The sequence below is a fragment of the Castor canadensis genome, chromosome 6, assembly GCF_047511655.1.
Source record: "Castor canadensis chromosome 6, mCasCan1.hap1v2, whole genome shotgun sequence".
NCBI classification, from domain to species: Eukaryota; Metazoa; Chordata; class Mammalia; order Rodentia; family Castoridae; genus Castor; species Castor canadensis.
This window is the reverse complement of record NC_133391.1, coordinates 42003168-42020258: the sequence shown is the minus strand read 5'-3', so window position 1 is coordinate 42020258 and position 17091 is coordinate 42003168. Positions and strand designations below refer to the sequence as shown.

General features: G+C 44.7%; 1 protein-coding gene across 2 annotated transcripts in view; it reads right to left on the bottom strand.

Moving 5' to 3' along the window:
• Wnt5b (Wnt family member 5B) overlaps positions 1 to 17091 on the bottom strand; it is a 94512-nt gene that overhangs the window by 56954 nt on the left and 20467 nt on the right. The window contains exon 1 of one of the 2 annotated variants that reach the window (XM_074076375.1): positions 1847 to 2042. The exons of the other annotated variant lie outside the window; for it this stretch is intronic. The gene's annotated coding sequence lies outside the window, so the exon portion shown is untranslated. Of the gene's footprint in view, positions 1 to 1846; positions 2043 to 17091 lie in introns of those variants that run through there. 2 annotated transcript variants of the gene reach the window in all.

Sequence of the window (17091 nt, the reverse complement as noted above, 5' to 3'; positions counted from 1 at the left end):
TAACGGGTTTTATCGCAATAGGGTCTCGTGAACTATTTGCCTGGACTGGCTTGGAACCATGATACTCCTGATTGCTGCCTACTGAGTAGCTAGGATCACAGGAGTGAGACATTGGCACCCAGTGCCCCCCCCTTTTTGTTACCAAGGTCTGAACTCAGAGCCCCAAGCTTGCTAGGCAGGCTACTCTACCACTTGAACCACACCTCCAGCCAGTCATTTTTGTTTTAGGTTACTTTTTGGAGAGGGTCTCAAGTTTTGCCCAGGGCCAGCCTCAGACCTCAATGCCCCTACTTATATACCACTATGCCTGGCTTATTGAGATGGGATCTTGAGGCCTGTTTGCACAGGCTGGCCTAAAACCACAATCTTCCTAACCTCTACCTCCTGAGTAGCTGGGATTACAGACGTGTATTGCCATGTCTGGCCCCCTTTATTTGACACTTAATTTGTATGAGATCTTATGAGTAAGCATTTGCCCACAGAGGTTGAGTCGACACTGTGTCTATGGCAATCAAGCCACATTCAGAATCTCTGTCCTAGTCTCCTTCGTAAGAATCTCTCTGGGAACAATGAGGCGTTCATCCACATCTGCTGACAGTCGCAAGACTGATGATAAAGCTGGTGGCGTGGCTTTCTTGGTTATAGAGCTGGGGCTACTTTTAAGAGTCTAGAAAAGTGCTTGAAAATACTCCTGACCCACCTGCCCCAGCACTCTCCCCATCACAAAGCCAGGCTGGCTTGCTTGGATTCCTTACTAACTACATGAAAACGCTGAAGTTTATGAATGACTTTTTAAAAACCGAAACAAGTGTAGACTCAAGGCTATCTTTCACTTAGTCAATATTTACTTGGCAGCAATCACAGGTGCATCCTGTGCCAAGCACCTCACACCTACCCAGGTGGGCAGACGTCTGCTTCCTGGAGTGTGTGTGGCGGGGGTGGGGCACGGGGCTGCCCTGGGAGCTGCTTCCCAGCCTGCATTCTGGACATGGCCAGGGGAGTGTGTCTTGCCTCCTGTGTGTTTTGGGAACACAGTTTCAGAGCAGGATGTAGCCAACCAGTGATGGAGAGGCTCCTGGTGAGCACTACATACAATCTGTCATATGTGCTTGCCTTCTCAGGTAGCCACTCCAGAAGTGACAGTGCCCTGAACTGCTGCCCTCTGGCCTCTTTCACCTCCTTGAGGCTGTCCCCATGTCAGTTTCCATCCAGTTTCACTGATACAAAAATACTGAGCAGTAAAGGGCTAAATAAGCACGAAATGCCTCCACTGAGCTCCTCTCTGCCACCATCGCTGGGACGGACAGCCACTCTGCCTGTCTCACAGGTCATTTTAGCCTGTCCAGTCTCATCTGCACACCACCAGCTGAAAACCTCCAACAGAGGCCACACACCACACGCCACACCAGGTCCTGACTCCAGTGATTATTCAAACTGCTCCTCCTTTGTCTCCAGTAATTTTGTTTTATTTGATAAAGGGCTTGTGAGAAGAAAGGGGAAGAGTTAAGATTTTCTCTGCTGTTCTCAGCTACTTTAGTGCAAACAGAAAAAACCTGTTGGGCCCTGCATACAACTTGTCATATGCATCTTGGCTATGCATCTTGGCATTGACACAAACAAGCATGCTTCACAAACAAGGGAAGTTTCCTTAGAACAGAGCCTTTCTACTGAAGATGCTGCCCAGGGAGGCAGTTCAGAGCTCATGCCAAGCCGGCACGCCACCATATGACCATTTCCCAGAAGCCAAGAGTGGGCAGCTCCTGAAGTCACTACTGAGGGACAGCCACCCTCACAACAGCACCACCCCCCTACACACACACCCCCTCTCCACAAGGTGATTTCCTACCGAGAAAGTACCAGGTGCCTCCAGGAGCTCCCACGACTGTCAGCTGCAGAGTGCAGCACACACGACATGGACAGAAGGCAACAGCAACCTGCAGCTGCGAGGGGGATGGTGTGCGGCCGGGAGGCTTGCTGCGAACCCAGGAACCCAGATCCCTGCATGAACTCCAGACCGGCGCTTCGGAGGAGCAGGGGCTGGGAGCTCTGTGTTACACCAACCAGTGAGGAGGACTTCCCGAGTGGCTCAGTGCCACTCAAAGTGGCATAAATACCAGGTGGGCAGCACAATCCACAACTTACCCCTGGGAACTTTAGGACCAGGTAGATAGACAGTCAGAAAATATAATTATTTTCTTTTTGTTCAACTCTTTATATCATCTGAGACATCAAACTACTTTTATCTCAAAGTGCCACAGAAAAACCCTAGCAAGCAAAAAAGTTGCATAACCGCTGTGGGAGATCTTTATTTTTATTCTAATGCAAGTTTTTCCTTCTTGGGGTTTTGTTTATCTGCCCATATATGTCTACAGTAAAATATTATTCTTAGAGTCCAAGTGTGCTCACGTGTTTGCACAGACTTTAAAAGGCAAGCAAAAGGCACGCAGAGATAGGCTGAGGACTCGCTGCTGTGTTTGGAGGACATGCTTAGATCTCCGCCCCCCCCGCCCCGCTAGCTCAGGAGCAACTTGTTTATTTGCTACCAGCCAAAAAGTCCCTTTGAAATACACTATTAAGTTCATAAAGGAAAACTCGAAAGAAAAGGAAAAAAGAAAGAAAAAGAGAAAAAGCCCTATAACTTTTCTTGCCCGCCCCTACAGAAACCTTCAGGAGAATACTCACTTTATACTGTTACACTACATGGTCCCCGGGGCACCAGCAGCTGGGACCAGACCGAGTCTCCCAGGCAGGGCAGCTTCTGCTGATGGTGCACTGGCCGGGCCATGCCCCCAAGGCTTTCTGCCCACACAATTGTTCAAGCAGGCACGAGGCAGGGCTGCAACAGTGTGCACGCTCAAAGCCCTAGCTGGGGCAAGGCTCAATGGTAGAGCACCTGCCTAGCAAGCACAAGGCTCTGAGTTCAAATCCCAGTACTGCCAAAATAAATAAATAACAAATAAATTCTAAAACTGTAATCAGATCATATCTCTACCCTGTTTTAAAACTCCCCTTAGCTTCCTGTTTCATACAACAAAGTCCCAATCCCTCACTCAGGACTATAAGCTACCAGTGGTCCCCACCTCCCGCCAGGCTGCATCCTCCTGCCTTTTATTCTGATCACACGCAATCATTTCACCCTTCTGTGCCCTTGTGCTTGCCGCACCTCGGGCCTAGAATATTCCTCCCTCCCTGAGTGGGAACATTTCCTCCCTGGCCAAGACCTGGTTCAGGTCAACTCTGCCAAAGCTCCCCGACTTCCTCCTCTGAGCCCCACACATCAGAGGCCCCACCCGGTGTTGTCTTGGTGCTTCTGCACTGCATTTTAACATCTTTGCATTCTTCTCTCTCCCCAGAAGGGTCTCCTTAATTATCATGAGTGGTCAACAACTATGAAAATTTGCATTAAGCTTCTACCAGAAGCCCAGCTCTGGGCAAGGGTGCAGGAGGCAACAGTGAACCAACCTGGGTTCCAGTCTCACAGGCTTAAAGTCTTGGTGGGGAAGAGAGACAATTAGTAACTCCTGGAATGTATGATGGTGGCTTGATAAGGCAAGTACCTTATCCCAAATCAGGAATCCATAACCTGGTCCAGGTGTCAGACAATGCCTCCTGGACAGTGCAGGGCTTGCCTTTGTATTCCTGCCACTATTGCTTGCCCTCTGGAAGGTTCTGGTCAATGTTCTTTTGTGAAGTGTCACCAAATGCTGATCACCCTTGAATGTTCAGCCTGGACCTCTGCATCCACAGACCCATCTGCTAGATACCTTCACTGGTGTATTCAGACATCTCAATCCAACACATCCTAAACTAACAGTCTTTCCTCCCAAACTACTCCATTTGTACAAATTGTTTACTTGTTTATATTTATTTTTTGGTGGGACTGGAATTTGAACTCAGGGCCTTGGACTTGCTTCTTTTTGGCAATAGTGGTGGTTGAGCTCAGGGCCTCCTGCTCCCTAGGCAGATGCTCTGTCACTTGAGCCATGCCTCCATCCCAGAATCATTCATTTTTATTTATTTATTTATTTTAAAACTATCATTCCAGGTACAGAATGACACACCCAGCTCTGAGAGCCAGTAGTTTCTATAAAGGGTATTCCTCTATAGTACTTCACTTGTTTACACTAATTTTTCTAATCTTTGAAACAGGGAAACAACACCTACTCTCTGTTTTCCCATTACAAAACATGTAACTGCAATAGAGTAGGTTGCAAGTATGACAATAATTCAGTCTGCAGCTTCTTAATATTTCTTGGTATGCCCGTAATTCTTCTATTTTATTAATTTACTATCTATTTTTTGTTCTGGGGTGTGAACTATTTGTCAGCATTTCTTTAGGAATAAAAGGTACTTGACATTCCTTATTTGGAAAGTAATTACAATCTACCTTTTTTTTTTTTCTCCTGGAGTTTAAACTCAAGAGCTTCTCACTTGCAAAGCAGGTGTGCTACCACTGGAGCCACAACTCCAACCCTTCTTTTTCTTTTTTAAAATCAGATCTGCCAGATGATAGTGGCTCATGCCTATAATCCTAGCTACTCAGGAGACAGAGATCAGGAAGATCCTGGTTCAAAGCCAGCCCAGGAAAACAGTTTGGGAGACCCTATCTTGAAAAAACCCATCACAAAAATGGGCTGGTGGAGTGGCTCACGGTGTAGGCCCTGAGTTCAAACCCCAGTACCGCAAAATAAATAAATAAGCAAATAAAAATAAATAAAATAAAATCTACCAGTAGTTTAAGTGTGAACGTTTAGTATTTCATCTTTCGGCCCATTTGCCTTCAGAATTTAGCAAAGTAAGTTTATTATTTGAAATCATCTGTTTAAAAACTACACGAGCAATAGTACTGATAATGACGTGCTATCTTAATACGGCCACTTTACCCATGCCTTTAATACTACCCTAGATTGTAGTGGCCTTGTTCTTGAGATGCATACCATATTGAAGGTCCTCTAGTGCTTGGATTACAGGCGTGAACCACAAATGTTTTAGATTTGGATGGCTGTTTCTCTCCAGAAAAGTTATTGCTAACAGCAGTAAGCTGTTCAGCTGCTCCTTTGAACTGTTGCCTCCAGCCCAAATCTGATTTCTTTTATCTTCTTCTTATTTTTTGTTTTGTTTTCATGGTACTGAGGTTTGAACTCAAGGCCTCCTGCTTGCTAGGCAGGCACGGGACCACTTGGCTCACTCCAGCAACCCTTAATTATTGCGTTTAAAGAATATCATTATCAAACTGCTGTTATACACAGCCCCAACTGAAAACAAACTTTTCTTCTATTGGAAAACAAAACACTAAAGCAAATCAAAAAGCTTTTTTCTTCCTGTTTTGCTTATCCTCCAATTCCAGGACTGGAACCCAGGGCCTCATGAGTACTAAGCCAACTACCCCATACCCCACTTGCACAAATTTATAGCCTCCATAAAAGACCACCTGAATGTCCAAACAACAAACCTGGAAAGAATGACAGAACGACTCCTTTCTTTCTCTCATTAAACTTTGTGCCCCCATTAGTCTGTCTTCTGTTGCTATAACAATATGCTCAAAGCTGGGCCATGTATAAAGGAAGGCAGTTTATTTAGCTCACAATTCTGAGGCTCAAGAACTGGTGCCAGCTACTTTTCTGCTCTGTTGAGTGCTGTGTCCTGATGGATCACAATGGTAGAAGAGAGTGCAGAGTTCACATGACAAAGCAGGAAGCCACAGGAGTCAGGGACCAGGGCTTGCTTTTTTTGTAACAACTCATTCTCCAGAGAACTGACTCACTCTACCATATCAGCATCAACCCCTTCTGAAGGTGATAATCCACCCCAATTACCAGGCACTAGGCCCCACTTCTTAAAGATACTACTGCCTCTCAATATTACCATACTGAAGACCAAGCTTCCAGCCTAGGAGACTTTGGGGGACACTCAACAGCACAGAACATGTGTCCTGTCACTCCTGCTTTCTCAACTCTGCGTGCTTTTTCCCACTCTTCATTCCCTCCCACTCCCACTACCCAATTTTCAAATGTGCTGATCTGATTCTATCACTCACTTGGTCACAATTCTCCAATGGTTCCTTCTTGCCTATAGGGTAAAATGTCAATTGCTGCATATCATCCAAGGCCTTTGACAGCTGCCCCATCTTCCTCTCCACTGCTCCCCAACCTACACCTGTATGTACAGCACCAAGACCCTACAGTCTTGATCCTCAGCATGCCATGCCCAGAGGGGAATGGGGCACCCGTGATGGTCAAGGGACTTTGTGAGGTACTGTATGGGTTAAGACTAAGGACAGTTGAGACACCTGGTACATCTTATTTAATAACCACAAAAGCAAAAAGTGTAACGAGCAGTGTTTTGATCCGTTCAGAATGTTCTTGTGTTGGAAGAGACCCATTATTTGCATTAAAATATACTCTGCACCAGATTGCAAAGGTGCAGGAGGAAACTCTGGGGTAAAGAAGTGTCCTGTATCTTGATTTCATGGGGGCTGCTCTGGTTCGTTCCCCCAATAGCTCACCTTGGAATCCAATTCCCAGTGCAACCGTGCTGAGAGGTGATGAGATCTCTCAGAGGTTTTTGGTCATGAAGGCTCCGCCCTAGGAAGCAGATTAAGGCCCCTCACAGGACTAGGTTAATTCTCACAGAAGTGAATGAGTCCTAGTCTTGAATAACTGGATTAGTCATGGTGAAAGCAGGATGCATAAAGTGAGGCTGCCTCTCCTGCCGCACTCCCTCCCCCAGGCCCATCAGGCTCTCCACCTTTGCACCAGGTTGGGATGCCTTGCCAGATGTGGTGGCTGATCTTGGGCTTCCACAACTTTGAGTCAAATAAACTCTTTCTCTATAAATTACCCAGTCTCAGGTATTCCTTTATAGCACCAGGAAACAGACTGAGACAAGGGCATGCATCTGTCACAACTCACTCTATTTCATTTATTTGTTCGTGGTGTTGGGGATGGAACCCAGGGTAGGTAACCAAGTGCCCTACCACTGAGCTACGTTCCCAGTTTATATCATATATTTTAAATGAATGCATAAATTGTTATAAAAAATTTCCCTCCATCAAAACTCACTTGAATTCTCATTCTCTCACCTTAGATGCTCTTATCCCTGCTCAACCACCAGAAAATCCTTTCTTTTCATACCATTTGAAGACTTTCCCTACTCCTGCGGAAAACTTGGTGCCATTTTTCTCATCTCCCATAGTTTCAGTCACCCCTCTCCATCCTTGATGGCTAGGTCTCTGAAATTCCCTTATAGAATTTGCAGTTGGAGAACTTAAGACTTTACAGAAATAATAGGCTTGGGATGGTGAGGTCTCAGGTAATGGAAATCATTTACTCAAAAGTCACTCTGATCATTGCTGTGTCCCTGTCCTATGGTAACCATTTTAAGGTTAAATAAACAACATATACAACTAGGATATTGCAAGTATCTTTGTTTTTTGTTTGTTTGTTTGGGTTTTTTTGTTGTAGTTGTTTTGTTTTTTGATTCCTATGCTGGCCTCAAACTCCTGGGCTCCAGCTGAGGGCATAGTTCAAGTGGTAGAGCACCTGGCTAGCAGGCGGGCAGCCCTGAGTTCAAACCCCAATACTGCAACACACACACACACACAACCTCCAAGGCTCCAGCAACCCTTCTGCTTCAGCCTCCAGAGTAGCTGGGACTACAGACAAGTACTACCACATCTGGTTTTCAAATATCTCTTTTTTAAAAGCACTGTTTAGGTTCATACAATTGATGAGCTATGTTGCTTAAGCTCTATTGATTAAAAAAGTATTGGCTCAAGTGATAGAGTGCTTGCCTAGCAAGCATGAAGTCCTGAGTTCAAACCCCAGTACTACCAAAAAAAAAAAAGAAGGGGGGAGAGAAGAGTGTTTTATGCATATCAAAGCATACATATCTAAAATGTCTAGGGGGATGGGGGGAGAGGGAGAGGGCAGGGGCAGGGGGGGAAGAAATGGCCCAAACAATGTATGCACAAATGAATAAAAAAATTTTTTTTAATTAAAATGTCTAAAATGTAAGCTATACACAAGACTCTAAATCAAGATTCCAATCAAACAGTTATAGCAATGTCTATTAATTACTGTTGAAACAACGTTACAGAGAGAAAGCTTTCTGTCAACTGAGGCTATTTAATTTGCTGCTGACCTGCAGCAACCTCCTGCCCACTCCGGGGATGCTGCAGCAGAGGGTGGAAGGAGCTGAATTCTAAGGTAACACCAGGAAGCCTGTACTTTGCCCATGCCTTCACGGCTCCTCCCACCATTACCACAATCACCTGGGACAGTACCAAAGGGACACAAATTGAGAGAGACAGAGAGAGAAGAATGAACATCACTGAGTATCCGTGATCACAGTCTCAAAGACCTAATGAACATGTACTGCACGCTCAGGTTAGCACCAGCAAAAGAGACCAAGACTTGAGTTCTGTTCTGCATCGCGCACACAGTCCTTCACTTGCCTGCCCTTCTCAAGCCGGACAAAAATCTAGACCTAACACCTGCCATGAGCGCATGCGCCTGGACTCAGCACACAGGTGTGCCAGATGCCCACCCCCTCCACCTTCCCACCTCAGGCCACCAGGGCCCATACTCCCACCACCCTACACTTCTTTGTCAGTCCCACTGTCCATCTACCATGGGTCCATCTACTCAAACTCCTCAGCGGGCTTAGCAAGCCTCTCTTCACTGGTTGCCTTCCCTCCACTGTCTCATGTTCCCACCCGCTAACCACTCGCTCCTTTAACTCGCCAAGTCATCTACTTGCCCTTGAGTCATGGTCAAGGTCAGCTTCTGGAGAAAATCAAACTACGATGACAGGCTTTCTCTATTTGGACGCCATACTTGCCAAAGCTGGGTCGGGTTTACCAGACAGGAAAAAGAACTTTATCTTCAATTAAACATAAAACAACAGCAAGGCTGGTTCTCTAGAGTCTCAACCTCATAAAACTGTCTTGAATGCCTGAAACCCTTCCTTCCACACACAGCTCTGTGGGTCTGAGAGAAAGGGTCCAGCTCTTCAGGAAAGTCTGGGGTGGACAACATGGCTCTGACCCTCCCTTTGCTTTGTGTGGGCTCCCCGTTTGTTACGGGGGGACTCTCGGGGAGGACACAATTTCAGGGAAAGTAGCTCTGCCCCTGGGCAGAGCTCCTAGGAAAGAGCTATGTTCTGCAGCTGTAACGATCAAGAGGTTTATTTTCTTATCTAGTACATGAAAATCTGTGGAGTGCAGGAGAGATGAGGAGGAGGAAGAGGAAATGAGAAGAAAGGGAGGGAGAGAACGAGAGAGTGAGAGACAGCAAGAGAAAGAGAGGGAGAGAGAGAGAATGAGAATGGAATAAGAGATATTTAAAGTAAATGGCCCTTCGCAAACAACCAATAACTTTCTTCAGCTCAGAAAGCAAAATGAAAAGAAGAAAAAAGGAAAAGCAAAATAAAGGGCGAGGACAGGATTGGCAGCTCGCTTTTTTGACTTTCACAGTCTCAGTATGCCTGTACAAATGCACATGAATATAAAATATTAAACTCATAAGCATATCAATTACATATATAAGCATGTATAGAGATAAAAGTGACCCATATTTCCTTTTTTGTTCTGTGAGATTTTTTTTTAACCAAGTTGGTTAAAAAACCTCAGCCTTCTGAGTGCTGGAATTATAGCTGTGTACCATCACATCTAGCTGATATAAGAACTTGAATGTATTCTTCACATCCCAAACCAATGAAAATATTTTAAGGTTATTATTATGATTGCATTTTTAAAGATAATTATTCTGGGTTACTTGTAGTATCTCAGGGCAATACCTTTTGCTGCCCAGCCCAAAGTGACCTCCAAAAAGGCATATTTTAATTTAAAGTAGGTTTGTACACAAAATATAGTTAGGTCTTGTGGGTTTTTTCCTTTTCTTTTTTGCGGTGCTGGGAATCAAACCCAGGACCTTGTGCCTGCTAGGGAAGCTTTCTACCAGTGAGCTACATCTCCAGTCCAGCACAACCTCTTTCTTCCGTCTTTCTTTCTACAGCACGTCTGTGAACATTTTTGCAAGGTAGGTTGACCAGCAGCAAATTCCCTCATTTTTGGGGGGGCGGTGGGGCCAGGAAAGACTTCATTTCTCCTTTGCGTTGGAAGGATAACTTCACAAGGTACACAAGCTCCAAGATGATGGATTTGCTCTCTTAGCCCTTTAAATGTATGGTTGTTTGTATGGTTTTGCTCTTTTCTTGCTTGTATGGTTTCTGAGGAGAAGTCAGATGTAATTTTGGCTTCTTCCAGGATATTTTCTTTATCTTTGATTTATTGTTGTTTGAAAATGATATGTCTAAGTGTAGTTTTTCTGGTATTTATCCTGCTTGGAATTCTCTTAGCCTCCTGGATCTATGGTTTGGCATCTGACATTAATTTGGAGAAATACTCGAATCTTATTGTTTAAATATTTCTTCTATTTCTTTCTCTCTTTCTGGTATTCCCATTGCACTTGTTATTTCACCTTTTAAAAAAGTTTTTTGTTGGTGGTACTGGAATTTGAACTCAGGGCCGCATGCTTGTTGTTATGACACCTTTTGCAGCTGTTCCATGGTTCTGGATATTCTGTTCTGTTTTCTTTTTCCCAAGTCTTTTTGTCTTTGCTCTTCAGGTTTGGAGGTTTTCACTGGTGTACCCTTAAGCACAGAGATTCTTTCCCCAGCTGCGTTCACTCTACTAGTAAGTCCATCAAAGCTGGTCTTCATTTCTGTTGCAATGGTCGATCGCTAGCATTTCTTTTTGGTTATTTCTCAGAACTTCCATCTCTCAGCTTACACTGCCATCCGCCATCTACTTTATCCATTAGCACCACTGCCATATTGATCACAGCTGTTTTAAATTCCTGGTCTGATAAGCCAACATCCCTGTCATATACAAGCCTGGTACTGATACTTACTCTGTCTCTTCAAACTGTGTCATTTGCCTTTTAGTATGTCTTATAATTTTTTTATTCAGAGCCAGATATGACTGGTATTTAATCCATGTTGTTTTTGTTGTTGCTATAACAGAATACCGACACTGAATAACTTCATAGAAAAAGGTTTATTTTGGCTCACTCTTCTGGAGGCTGGGCAGCTGATCTGGTAAGGGCCTTGTGCTGCTTCTGTGAGTAGAAAGCAGAAGAGCATGTGGGCAGGTGGAGAAGAGACAGAACAGGAGGAAAGGACTTGACTCATAAGAACTGTCAGCCACTAAATGGGGCAGACACCTAAAGTGCTGCACTAATGCACTTACAGAGCTCTCCTTTCTTTTTGTTTCAGCTAAGGTTCTTTGAAAAACTTGCTGAGAACCAGGTAAGGTCACCAAGCCACTCTGATTCATTCTTTTAGGTGACACTGAGTAAACCTGGCTCATTGTAATACTGGATTGAGCATGCCCAGAAGCATTCGTGTCTGCCATCTTTCCTTTCTAACACTGCACTATGACCTTGAGCTGAGCATGCCCAGAAATGTGAGAAGTCGTTCCTTCTTGGACTATGATTTTAAACTGAGCATGACTGCCTACCTGCAATGAGCTTTCCTATATGACTATGTATAAGCTCCCCTAAATAAGAGCCCCATGCTTCCTCTCCTTGGGGAAATCATTGCTTTGGGAACAACCCCAGTGGTCTCTCTGCCTGCCACAGGTCACAAGTCTTCCTCTATTCCTTCATCTCCTGCTTCTGCTTTTTGCTTTGCATTCACCAAGATAAAACCCACTGTATTTGGTTATACAAGCTGCTCTCATGGTAACTAATCCAGTCCTGCTAGAGTAAGAACTCACTGAGAAAGGCATGAATCATGTCATGGGCTGGTGGAGTGGCTCAAGAGGTAGAGTGCCTGCCTAGCAAGTGTGAGATCCCGAGTTCAAGCTCCAGTAGACCAAAAAAAGCTTTGCTCTGGCCAGGTACCTGTGGCTCACGCCTGTAATCTTGGCTACTAGGAGGCAGAGATCAGGAGGATTAAGTTCGAAGTTAGCCTGGGCAAACAAACAGTTTTCGAGCCCCTATCTCGAAAAAACCCATCACACAAATAGGACCAGTGGAGTGACTCAAGGTGTAGGTCCTGAGTTCAAGCCCCAGTACCACACACACACAAATACTGTTTCAATCCATGTCATGAAGTTTCACTTCCATGACCCATACGCCTCTCAGAGCCCCACCTCCCAACACTGCTACAATGAGGAATTAAGATCCCAATATATGAAGTTTTGGAGTACACACTCAAACTGCCCTAACTGGAAAAGGAACTGCTGTGAACAGGCCATTAGCAATGTGATGGTAAGAAGGGGGAGGGAAAGTGCTTCATGGCTTATGATCAGGTCTCCATGTTTTAGTGAGTCTGGGCCCTGGACTGTGAACTTCACAGATGCTTCACAGCCCTTGTTGTGAGGATGGAGTTGCAACTTCCGAGCTCCCTACATGCCAGACGGGGAACTGGAAGTTGTACACTTTAATTGTCTGTGTCTGTGTCTGTGTATGTATATGTGTATGTGTGCATATGTATATGTATATGTGTATGTATATGTATATGTATATGTGTATGTATATGTGTATGTATATGTATATGTGTATGTATATGTATATGTGTATGTATATGTGTATGTGTATGTATATGTATATGTGTATGTGTATGTATGTGTATATGTATATGTGTATGTGTATGTATATGTATATGTGTATGTATATGTGTATGTGTGCATATGTATATGTATATGTATATGTGTATGTGTATGTATATGTATGTGTGCATATGTATATGTATATGTGTATGTATATGTATATGTGTATGTATATATATGTGTATGTGTATGTGTATGTATATGTATATGTGTATGTATATGTATATGTATATGTGTATGTATATGTATATGTGTATGTATATGTATATGTATATGTATATGTATATGTATATGTATATGTATATGTGTATGTGTATATACACAACAGTGCTCTGTTTCTCTGAGAAAGTAAAATATTACACAGGGATAGCTGGACACACGAGGGATCCACAACTCCTCAAAGGAAATACATCCGCATGACCTGCCTTGTGACGTCCCCAGGAGACACAGGAATGTCTCTGTATTTCATTCCCTGTTCCTTCCCTGAAACAATTCACTCACTCGACAAATCATTATCGCTCATTAATAATGTTTACTGAGTGCCCAGATGTAGAAGAAATTCACCACACATTCCACAGATGCAATTCCTTCCCCGGGGGGCTCCTTCCACTTTAATGGAAACAATAGAGTATGTATGTCTTCCTTTTCCATATTCTGTTTGTGCTTGCTCTTGTTTCTCTCTCTCTCTCTCTCTCTGGTTTTATGAACTGTTAGATCTCCTCACTTCTGTGACTCAGGGCATGATCAATGGAAGGATGCAGATCAGAAGGCAATGACACTGCTGAGCAGCCAGCACCTTCACGCGAGGAGAAAATTCCTGGAAGTGAACCCATCCGTCTGGACTGGAGGACAGGACACGCTTATGTTGGGACTGGGGAAGAATCCCTGGGTCAGAAAGAGCACATGTCACACAGAGGCCAAGCCGATAAGCAGCTGCTGCTACCCCACAATTATGGTTCATGTTGCCATCGCAAAATCACCTTGTCAGTGTGATGACTCAAACTCTCTCAGACTACACTTCGTAGCACAGAGACTGAATCCTTTCTTCTCGGCTCATGAAATCTAGTTGGGAGGACTGTCTAGTCCAGTGGATTTCAACTTTTTTTAAGAAGTGGAACTCTGTTTTCCCACTAAAGTCAAAAAAGCAAAAACATTTATGTAGCTGAATGTTGGAGAAGGGAAGGGGTCTCCACTGGCCCTAAGTAAGAACTGTCTCAAAGCCAGCCAGGTATGATGATGCACATAGGAGGATCGTGAGTTCCAGACCAGCCTGAGATACATGGTGAGACCCCCATCCCAAAGAAACCATACCTAGTCCAACCCCTCTATTTTATAGGTGCACAGAGAGGTCACAAGGCTGGGGACAAGCCCACTTTCCTAATGCTTAATCTTTTGTTCTCTTTACTATAACACCCTGCCCCTGAGAATCTCTCTGAGTCCACAGACCTACATGTGGCAATAGTAAGCCACAAAAATGAGTGACTCAGTGCTTTCATTAAAGATGGCCTCCATCCATTTCCTGAGAAGGAGAGGTTTTGGTTCTTTGTGCCACATTAACTCCAATCAGTAATTTTGAATTCCTCCTGGCAGAAGTAATATAGGTCAGATTCCATTAAGCATATATCACTATAATGAAAGTCTGTTTTTATTGTTTTTTTAAGAATTCAAATCCAGTGCATGGTCTACAAACTCCAATGAGATTTTACCATAAGAAGAATTAGTGTGTATTTTATATATTGGCCTCATGTTGGTGTATTCAATAATTCAGATGACAGCTGGCTTCCAAACTGCTCATCAGAAAGTGGTTGCATATTACAAAATCAAACAGTAGGACCCCTACGGGGTGTATTCCCACCCCAGTTAGTTACCTTTCAGGTAGTTAGACCTGACATAGAATTTGCTACATGTTACAGGGAAGAGGGAAAGAGTGGTCAACACACAGTAGGCCAGTGTGTTTTGTCATTCAGGAGTCTTGGGGTTATTTATAAGACAAAGTTTCTTGTCAAAGTCATTCTGTCAGAAGGAAAGATAAGTGGGAACTTGAAGGAAACATAAGAACATATTTCAAAAATTCAGGGGCAGGCGGAGCATCGGGTCAGGAGCCAGCATCCCTATGACAGGACCCCACACCACAGAGCTGGGGAGGGGGCTGTTGCAATTTCATAAGGATGGATCAAGGAGCAGCAATGAGAGAGAGAGACCACAGGAACGAGGAAACCAGGCACATGGAGAATGAACTCAAGGCCAAGATCCAAGTAAAACATCGAACTGGAAAGAAAACATTTCAGATGACAAAACTGAAACTCCGACCCTGGGATGTGGCCGCTCAGTCTCTTCTCATGCCTGACAGCTGGAATCACAGCCCGTCATTTCTCAGAGACTGGGTCCCTGACACGCAAAGCCCGTGGTGTCATGGAACCCATTTACAGAGCAAGTCATCTGGGCAGGGGACCAGGTGTGTGGGGCCAACTCACCCCCTCTATCGGGTTTCTCAACCATTAGCTCAGACTGGAAACCTGGTATTAGAACAGTTCATGCGAGGACACTCTGAACCCTGCTGCCTGGGGTCTGGCCCTTCTTCCCAGCAGAGGGTGGGGGCGGGGGGTGTTAAAGAGCATCGAAGCAAGAGAACAAGGATGAACACTTGTAAAGCTTTTGATGGTGTGCAGTCACACGCATGTCAGCGTGCGTGGTGAGCGTGCTGAATGTTCTCCAGCGCACGCTATAAAACCTGCAGTGGCACGACCCTTCATGTTACCTCCTGGAGTGGCGAGGCTACGTTCCAGTGGAGAACCACACTGAGGCTTTGAAACGTTTGGGACTTTTAAATGCTTTGGTCGTGTATTCTTTTGGAGTGACCTACAGCTCTCTGGACAGAACCAAGCGGCACATGTATTCTCCAGCTCCAAGGGAAGAGCACTGGCTTTAGGACTCAGTCATGCTAGCCAGGATGTGAGGCCCTGGATTTGATCCTCAGCACTTAAAAAAAAAAATCAGTTATGTCAAAGATTTGTGACATGACACTGAGCAGACTATTAACCTCTGGACCTGTTCCCTGATCTCTGAAATGGGAATATTAAAACCTGCTTCAGAGGGTCGCAGTTGGAATAAATGAGGTGAGATGTCATACATCAAGCATCCAGACAGTGCCTGGCACATAGTGGATGCGTCATTCGTTCAACCAACACTCATGGCGCTCCTCACTATCTGCCTACACTGTGCCAGGAGCTGGAAGTAAGGTTAGTGAAGAAGGCAGGCTTGTCACTTGCCTGACTTCAGGATGGCCACAGTTGTGCCCCATGGTTCATGTGGTTCTTACACAAGTCACCAAGATAGCCAAGGTACTTGTCTTAACCTACTGAAACCTGACTGAGAAGCTAAGAGAACCACACAACCGGATGGGTGGCCACTAACCACGTAATCATGGGAAAATCATTAACAATGTTGAACCTCAGTTTCCCCATAAGCAAAACTAGGAGGCTGGAAGGATTAATGGCTCCCAAACATGGCCGTATACCAGAATTGCCTGGGCAAGATATCCACAATGCACTCCAGGGAGCCACCCCAGGCCTGCTGATCAGAATCTCTAAGTGTAAGCTCAGGGATCTGTCATCATGATGATGATTTTTTTTTTATGTCCTCACATTGTCAAATGCAGGTGTCTTTATCTTCGTTTGGCTGTAAGATGTTTTTCAATGAAAATGTTCTGTGATAAGCTGCGAAAATCCAGAGCTGAGGTAAGAAAAGCCTAAGTAATGTTAGGAGAATCAGGAAAAGGCAGGTGTCACTGGGAGGATTGGCAAGGAAGTGGGACTCTAGCTGGGCCTTGGATGACAGCTGAAGCCTGAACTTGAAGGGACTGAGAAAGGGAACAGTGTGGAGAACAGAAGCCAAACATTGACTGGAGGACACTGGGAAGGGAATTTCATTCATTCATTCATTCATTCATTCAACCAGGGAATGCCTGGCAGTTCCAATACTCCCCTAAAGCCCTGAGGGATAAGACGACAGCTCTGGCAAAGCAGATTAACCAGGTGGGGTGCAGAAAGAAGAGCTAGCACAAAAGGGCCCTGAGGACAAGCCAAACCTGGAGGACTGGACCCTGAGAGCAGGGGAGAGACAACAGATGCCATGAGTTAGATTATGTCTCACCAAAATGACATGATGACAGCTTAACTTCCAGTACCTCAGATGTGAATCTTGTTTGGACATAGCAAGGATGTGTCCTACAGGAGATGAGGTTAAAATGAGGTTATTGGCTAGGCCCTAATTCAGTATGACTGATGTTCTTATAAAAAGAGGACGTTAGAACGCAGAGACAGACATGCACACAGGAGTACGATGGGAGAGACACAGGAAGAAAGCCAAGTAAAGGCAGAAGACTGGAATCAGTAACCCACAGGCCAAACAATACCCACGATGGCCAAGCATCATCAGTGGCCAGGAGAGAGGCCTGGAGACTCCAAAGGAGCCAA